Source organism: Toxorhynchites rutilus, chromosome 3 (assembly GCF_029784135.1).
Source record: "Toxorhynchites rutilus septentrionalis strain SRP chromosome 3, ASM2978413v1, whole genome shotgun sequence".
Classification (NCBI taxonomy): Eukaryota; Metazoa; Arthropoda; class Insecta; order Diptera; family Culicidae; genus Toxorhynchites; species Toxorhynchites rutilus.
Window position 1 is genome coordinate 38,426,415 of NC_073746.1, and position 9,463 is coordinate 38,435,877.

Sequence of the window (9,463 nt, forward strand, 5' to 3'; positions counted from 1 at the left end):
CAGTAAAATAAAAACTATTAAACAACTTTTGGCATTTTCTTTTTATTCATACTTCGAGCCCAAGCCCGTATGCTCGCACCTTGCTCTTTACCCCGTCCATAAGGTTCTGTACAACGTCAGGTTGTAGTTTTTTTTGAACAGAAATCCATTTTCTCTTGAAGTCCGCCTCCGATTTGACAACTTTTGGCTTCTTCCGGAGGGCCTGCTTCATAATCGCCCAATATTTCTCTATTGGGCGAAGCTCCGGCGCCTTGGGCGGGTTCATTTCCTTTGGCACGAAGGTGACCCCGTTGGCTTCGTACCACTCCAACACGTCCTTTGAATAGTGGCACGAAGCGAGATCCGGCCAGAAGATGGTCGGGCCCTCGTGCTGCTTCGATAGTGGCAAACTTGGATAGTTTCTGCTTGCGAATCTCCTCCGGAATGCTGAATTTGTCCTCTGCGGAGAAGAACAAAAGGCCCGGCAACTGACGAAAGTCCGCTTTGACGTAGGTTTCGTTGTCCATTACCAGGCAATGCGCTTCGTCAGCATTTCGGTGTACAGCTTCCGGGCTCGCGTCTTCCCCACCATGTTTCGCCTTTCGTCGCGGTTAGGAGCCTTCTGAACCTTGTATGTACGCAGGCCCTCCCGCTGCTTGGTCCGCTGGACGAATGAACTTGACAAATTCAGCTTATTGGCGACATCCCGGACCGAACTTCTCGGATTACGTCTAAACTGCTTAACTACGCGCTTGTGATCTTTTTCACTGACGGAGCATCCATTTTTGCCGTTCTTCACCTTCCGGTCGATGGTTAGGTTCTCGAAGTATCGTTTTAGTACTCTGCTGACCGTGGATTGGACGATTCCCAGCATCTTACCGATGTCCCGATGTGACAACTCCGGATACCTAAAATGAATGCGCAGGATTAATTCACGACACTCTTTTTCGTTCGACGACATTTTTCCAAATTTACTAAAAATTGACAGTGAAGCATGGCCAACGTGATCTATACACTCTTATCTGATTACAAGCGAAAGCTGAAGATATAATTCCTAAAACTTAAATTTCTACAGCGTTTTTTCCGTGATGCAATTTGATGTGACACACCCTTTACTCCATACAACGGAGAAACATGTTATTTCCAAATGCTTGAAGAATCTTGAACGAGAATTGTGTCTGAAAATAATGTTATATTACAAGGACGAATTTTTGTAGAAGTACTAGACAATTTATAGTAAAAGGAAATTGTAAAGGGTCAAAGGGTAATCAATCAATGAAGAGTTCAGTGATTGGACTCACTAACGTTCACTTAGTAAGAAAACGTGGATGTTTGAAAGTATTCAATTCAAAAAATCTATTTCGGGCGGGACGAAGTTTGTCGGGTCAGCTAGTATTTAATATAAACGATGTGATGACTGGACTGCTACTATCAACCAGAGCGAAACAATAGAGAGTCCTACATTTACACTGATCCCTTTTACATCGAGGGGTCCCGGATATCAGAATTGCGGTAAACATCGATGCGGTGTAATTGTACAATCAATGCCCAATACAGCAAATGCTCGATTTACTACCGATTTTGTACTGTTGAATACCGTTGATACGTTGAAGCTCGATCAGGTATTTCGTTGTACACGAACAATTGGTATGTAGGGGTTTTTGGGGTCTATGGTGAAAAGACACTCCTCCCCCTCTCTAAAGGGGGGCTGCCATACGAATGAAACACAAACTTCTGCATAACTCGAGAACTAGTCAAGCAAATGGAGCCAAATTTGGGATGTGAGGGTTTTTGGGTACAAGAAATGTTTCTATGATGGTGTGACACCCCTCCCAGCTCTGGAATGGAGAGGGGGTCCCATAAAAATAATACACATATTCCAAAACTCTGAAGGAAAATGGGAAAATTCGAAAAATTCAATTCGCATATGTTCTACAACTACATATTGACAAGCGTTGTTAGTCCAATTGATGTTTGCGCTAACGAAATTCGAAAGTGGAAATGGATTGTGATAAAACGCACTCCTGTATCGTCTTCTATCTATATAAATAAAAATGGATCGCTGAATGTGTTGATAATAGCAAAACTCGAGAAAGGAATTATCCGAATTAGGACTGTTTTTATTCGATCATATTTTCTGTATCAAACATTTATTCCATGTAACGGAGAAACATGTTATTAGCAAGTGGTTAAAAAATCTTGAACGAGAATTGTGTCTGAGAATAATCTGATATTATAATGACGAGTTTTGGTAAAAGTACTAGGAATTTTATAGTAAAAGGTAATTTTAAAGGGTATATTAGAAGATCAATCAATAAACAGTTCTGCGATTGGACCCACGAACGTGCGATTAGTAAGAAAACGTGAATGTGATAACAAAAAATAAATTTAGAGCCGGACGAAGTTTACCGGGTCAGCTAGTATATTATACAAATGCTATAGCAGTGTTTGAGAGTCATGACATTTTATGTTATTTTTAGGCTTATTTAATGTGATAAATCGTGATGACAAAACATGTGCTAAAAATAATTTTGGATGTACCTGTCAGACACGCCTCGCACTTGAAGATGGAGTACAATGCTTGATTGCAGAACGGGCAAGGCTTTGATGAAAAGCTTACGACGGAGTATCTTTTTCTGATTCAAAGCCGTTTGTAATATGATCTAAAGTTTATCATTTCTTCGGGACTTGCTCGATTCTCCCTAAAGAAGGGTACAAGATCTTTTTACTCCAGTTCTGAACAGATTTTTCGATTATTATGTTGACGGCATAACAGATCGCAAAATAATGTTTACAACTAGTTTGATGGTCAGTTTAGAATCTAAACTGAAATGATGTGCTACTTTGTTGCCAAACATTCTTCTCTCTCTATGGGACACTAAATCAAAGTCGTGTTGAGTGATTTTTGTAATGAAAATTGCACACACAAAATCGCTTACCGAAATTGCACCTTTTATCGGGTTTTCATGAAAATTTTAGGAAATGAAGGACTGTTAATTGATCAGTGTTCAGTCATACCGGACTAAGTAACAAAATTATGATTTCGACTAAATCGAACTCAAAGTTCGAAGCTGTGAAGTTTTAGTAGCTCCCAATTATTCTTTCTTAGTTACTCTTTAGTAAGGTCGTATAATGGTATTATGAAAAAAAAAAGAACCTCTTTAAATTCAATCAAGAGGATTTTACGACTGGCTATGTGTACTTGGTCCACTCTGACTGAACAAAAACATATTATTCAGAGACTTGGTCCACTGTGAATGAACTGTGATATGATAAAATCGTATAATTTATTCAGTAGAATTTCCCCCACTAGACCTATGACATAAAACAACCCGGTTCTATGACTTGAACCAGTATTTTACTTACAAAAAATAATAGATTAGCATGTATTTTCGAGTACAATTCTTGAATTTCAAAAAAATATATCTTTCAACAACAAACGGGTTAGCAAGATTTTGAAAAAGAGTACCTGCAGTCAATGAAAGATCACGGTTGAATTTGAAATCGACCATGAAAAATGCTTGCGATGCTTACGAAGTGCTGCCTTCGTGAGAATCCAACATTTTTCTACCGGGCTTTTTCCAAAAAGTTTTTCGGCACCAAATTCACCTGAGGTTAAAAGGCGAAATCAAATCAGACTAGAACAAAGTCGAGCGTTTGTGCTTCTTTATAAATGGCACAATGCGCTTTTAAAGACACTCTTTCTTGTATAACGTTGATGTTCATAGTTCCAGAAGAGATGTAGGGAGCGCTAACTTCTCCTCATCCGCAAACCACCTGCCAAATAAGAAATTTCCTCGCCAGTTTTTTCCTTTGAATATCCTCCCGAACATCAAAAAGGGCTTAGGTAGTCCAGGAAGTTAATAGAGTTGACCTTGATGTAAGTTTCTTCATCCATCACGATGCAACACGATATAGTAAGCAACAACATGTAGAGTATCCGAACACAGGTATTGTGATGGTTTTTTTTGCTTCTTATTCAGTTTCATAGCTTTCATGACAATATAGACTGACACCTTGAATTTTCTAGTGACATCTTAGATTGATATGCTCGCCTGACGCTCGGATTCTGCCAAAACGTTCTTGTCCATCTTGAGGTTAATCGTACCACTTTTATGGTCGCGACATTTTTTTTTTTCGACCGTTAGACACTTTTTGCAGGTGTTTATTACACATGACACAATGGCATTTGCGATCCCAAGCTTCTTAGCGATAAACCGATGAGCGATGTAGCAAATGAGAGGCAAAGATGAATATTAACTTTCAGCACAGAAAGCGATCATGATGTTTTGGTTCGAATGCTGACCGGTTCGCTGAGTGCTAACCGAATCATAGTTCTTTTGTGTTTGTGTTATGATTCGTAGCACGTAACAAGAAACGAATGGCACTGGGAGGAATGACTTCTGCAAGAGCATATTTGAACAAGCCAGTATTTCCAGCATTGAATCTGCTTCGATCAGCCGCACAAATATATATGAAAGCGCATGTCTGTAAAATCTTAAAATCTCGCGCCCTGAAGTCAGCTGAGCAAGTGTTCGAAAGCTTTGCTCTAAATTCAGCAATCGCCTCGTCGAGATGATCAACAAAAATTGAAGTCAAAATGTGTAACTTCTTTGAATTAGTCAAACAAACGTGATTTAACTCAAAAGCCCGGATGGAAATAAATTAAACAGAAGAGAATTACATTTGAAAGTGCGCCCTGTAAATAAACCTCTCCATCTTTAATGCTGGACGCTTTGCAAAGAGTATCTGTGAAGCACCGAATTCACATATGGAACACTCCATTCCTTAACATTTGATTTACAAAATACATTATACTAGGTGGGCAGCTTAATTCGTTCCGCTTCCACAAAATGGTTCAAGGTGCTATGTATAGAATCCATAAATCTCCAGAAAAATGGGAAAAAGTAGTAATACTTTGAATAATGTATTAATCCATTTTATTATTCAAATAAGTGTGTTTTTTAAGCAAAAAAACTAGTGAACATTCGACTAACAGAAAAACTAATTCTATCCTATCTATCGAACTCATAATTTCCATTGACTTCTTCCTGTTCAAATGAGACAAGCCTCTACTACAAAGAAAGGAAAAATAGTGGGCGGGTAACTTTCACAAATGCTTCTGCGGCCCAGAGGTTAGCCTCTACATTGTTCTTCATTGTTATGACAGTTCTCTCGGGAATTCAAAGTTCTAACAAACGAACTCTAACATTTTTTAACACGATAACCACAAGTTAGCATTGTAATGGCTTCAGTCAAAGTTATATAATGGTATCAATCTGAGTTAAAGCTTCCCAACTGAATCTAGGAAAAAAAAACCCTTCCGGAATCATCCGAAGAACCAGCATACACTCCCACACACTTCACACAAACCAAAAGTTGATGTATCCCGAGTGGCCTTTTTATTGCCGCATACACAGCTAATACTCATCCAGAGAAGTGTATACTTGTGAAAGTCCATCCCACGGTCTTCACAAGTTCCAAAGAGTTGCTTTGAAACCCAGCCTTCCTGCCGTTACGCTTCCCAGGAACGGTGGCAGAGGGGAATGTTTGCGGAAACGAGACTCTTCTGTGGCAGTTCATCATCGCTGCCGTGTCTGCAACTTACGTGGCCTGAGAACATTCCTTCGCCGGGTGGTATATGCTATTAATGTGTCGATGGAGCCGATTGCACAATCATTTCCCATCTGGTCGAAGGCTGGTCCTTTTTTTTGGCTCGGTTAACATTTGCGTTTGTGTGGGCTGGACATGGTAAATTTTGATTTGCTTGCTACATGCCGACCGGAAGCCGAAGCTGTGTTATCATCTGGCCTCTATAATTGCATTAAAAGCTCGTTTGCAACGAGTCTCCTGGCGGGAAGTTGCAAGTGCAAACGGAATACCCGATATTAGCTTCTTGGTTTGTGTGTAATTGAATGGATATAATGCTACATGCTTTGTTTGAAAGTAGATTTAAATAGGGTAAATACTGTTGGGATTCCAACAAAATCCCATTGGTTTGCGTCCGAAGTGCGTTTTTCAGAATATTAATAAAACGGCAAACCTAAGAGCGCCATCTTTTATCGAATGTCAAAACTTATTGATCAATTCACTGAATACGAGCGCCTACTCCATTGTCAAGATTCAGACAAGAAGCTTTCTTGTAACTCATGTTCCAAATTAAACTGTTTCCAATTCGTAATTATCCAAAAAATGTGAACGAATGTCAACCTAATCATTGAACATTTTCCTGTCGTTTCATATCCAATATTGGCATTCATCAATCATCTTCTGGGACTCCCGGCGAGTTCCGTTAACGGTCAGCACCGGGGGCTTTAACAAAAGCCATCAGTACAGAAATGAAGCGTAGCACCGAAGACTAGTACAAAATGCTCCCTCACGCATCATTAGGCTCATTCAACAAACCTCCAGCATAACTCAGGGAACTAGAACAAAGACAAGCATTCTCGGCACTGTTCTCATTTTTCCCCGTAAAGCAAACACGATAAATCAAACTTCGTTTATCGCAACGATATTCTCAGCCCACCTACTACGAATGGAGATGTGAAATATTACTTCCATATTACGTCTTTGTGTTTATCCTCATTTTTTGCAGTTGTTGAATCAACTATTATATCCGTTGCCTTTTACATGTATGACGAGCCTGAAACGATAAGCTCCCCTCTGAATGCTGTTGATACTTACAGCTTAGCGAACGTCTCTCGGATCCCAATCACTGTGTTAGGAACTTCATGTCTCTCGTGTGCACAATCTAGTCCACACATATCGAATCTCTAGTGAAGCAATAATGTTCCTTGAACAAGTAAAATCGGATGAATTTTCGATCAGTGCACGAAAAAACTCAATTTTCAAAATAACACAAAATGTGCCATCAAAATTTCTGACAAAAGAAGATCACATGAGTAATGAGCTGATCTTCCATGTAACTTTTCTAAATGGGCCCCAGAATAATACGCACGTCTTAGGAACAATCCAATTAGCGCTAATGGCCCAAAAATTCCTCATAAAAGAGGAAACACAAACGAAAAATTTAGTTCAACGGGGCAACATCCATCCAACATTCGCAGACAGCACGAAAACGAAAATGAGTCCGCAAATACACTAATTACGCGCTCATCACTCTCCCGGATAATTCTATCGTCCCCAACATATCCATGACACACGGCCTCAACAGACAAACCGGGACGCCATCAATCTCGTCCTAATCGGTGTAAGGTTCTGTCCTCCTTTGCGCTAAGAAACGTAACGTTACGGAAGCAATCTTCTATTAAATTAGAGTGTTCTTTCATCATCAATGGCGCTTTCGCGCTTTGGGGACCCTGTTACGCGACGGTGTTTCATATCACGCCCCACCCTCGGATCACTACGACTCCACGGACACCATATCTGAATATATTAGATTTAAAACCCTGGGTCAAGTCCCTGACGTAATAAATGTGCCAACAAAGACATACCTTTCATGCTACGTCTTATTGATTGTTTATATAATTATATATTGCCCTTCCGGGAGTGAGACCTAACGTGTGTCATAATGGGCACCTTACACGATCAACCGGATTGACAATAAGTGTCTTCAATATCGTGACAGCTAGGCTTTCAACATCTGATCTAACCTCAATCAATATTTTTCCACCTTACACGGTCAATATCGCCCTCAACCCGAGACAACGAAAATATCCGCGATGGCTAGTTGCGACATTCGAGTTTGGGATCCAAACTATTCTCTATCAGATTAGAAGGCTAAAAGGCAATTTTCAATTGGTAAAATTTGAATGAAAATATCTACTTGGTATTATTTAATTAGTTGAAGCGCGTAGTCCTAACCTTAACTTACCTACTTCCTCTGAATTTTCAGATATTCCTACTAAAATGTATTATTATAATATAACGTCAATTTCAGACATAATTTTTGTATGGGATTTTCTCACCACTTGCAGAAAAAAAGTGATTTGCATTCACATAGAATACTAATTTGATTCGTAAAAGTTAATTTTCATTCATAATTTACACTTTAGAATTCGGTTTTTCTTCTCAAAAATACATCATAATACTCGTTTCACAAATACAGACTGTTCCTTTCAGTTTCAGAGATGCCAGATTATTTTAGTTTGCGAAAATATATGCAAGTTATTTTATCTGCAAGCAAATGTTTTTATTCCATAAATGAGACTATGACAGTAGAACCCCGATTATCCGCGAGCGGGTGATCCGCCCTGCGGATTATTCGTGATTCCATAGTAAATCAATAGGCCTTTCCGGAATTTGTTAGTGAGTGGTAGGCCCATGCTCTTTTGTTGTGGTCATGGCTTTTACATTATTTAGCCACTGGTGTACACGACCTTATCGGGATTCTACTGTAGCTTGAATTAACACATGATTTTTTTTCGTCTGTGATTTTCCCAGATTTTCTCATTCTCCAAATTTTATAGCGGAGTTCGAAGAAACACACAACCCGCTCACTAGCGCAAAGAATGACCGAGTTCAACGTTAAAAAATTCCTAAAACGTTGTTAAGTTTCATCCACTCTCTCACCATCACATTGTCAGTTTACTTTGAAGTTTTGATTTGTATCGTGAAAAGTACCGTATTTTGCTATTCAAAGTATCGGTTTTCCAAACCAAAAGCTTCCATTTATGATTCCTTCAATTTCAGTAGTTTATAAATTTTAATTGCAATCGCAAAAAAGACTAACAAAAATTAAATGTGCGCTTGCATATCTGGCAACTCAGTCTGGAAGTCCGTGAGGTAAAACGTCAACATCATGCATCTATATGAAATGTCACGATATTGATGCTCGAAAATCAGAAAATCCGGATTTCTGCGTGGTCGGCCATGTTCAGCTGTCATTATGCTCTCAAATGTCATCATATTGTCAATAAAGTTGACCGTGTAAGGTCCGCTTAATACTTTTGCTCTAATGACTGACATCATATGTGTTGTCCTGTGTTAATATCAAGAGGCTTGGAAAGAGGAAGTTCAAATAACATTTAGGACATTTATCACGTCGACCAAATAATGAGGCGCATCTGTACTAAAGGACAGAGGTTAGTGATCTTCTTATTTTAAATTTTTTTCTGAATTTGAATTTTTGTAATTTGTACATAATTTGTATAAAACTTACTCATTTCAGATGGCGATGAAAAAAACTACAGTAAATGTGGATAATTCAATAGAAACTTTTTTCCTCAAATCCTTTTTTAAGCCGTCTCCAAAAATACTTCGGCGCTCTGCGTGGTCGGAACCTTAGCCATGGCCGATGAAAAGATGGATGTCGACACGTTCCTCCTATTGGTCACAAAATTACTGGAATCATTAAAATTTTACGGTCTACCTGATTTTTTTATTTTTTTGATCGGTCATTCGGTGAGGGTAGGCGGTCTTTGGCACAAAGATTATCTTCAGCTGGTCCATCATGCGGCTCATTATGCCAAAGAACCGAGGCTAGGTCTGTTAAAAAGACCACGTCCTCCTTTATGTAATTCTT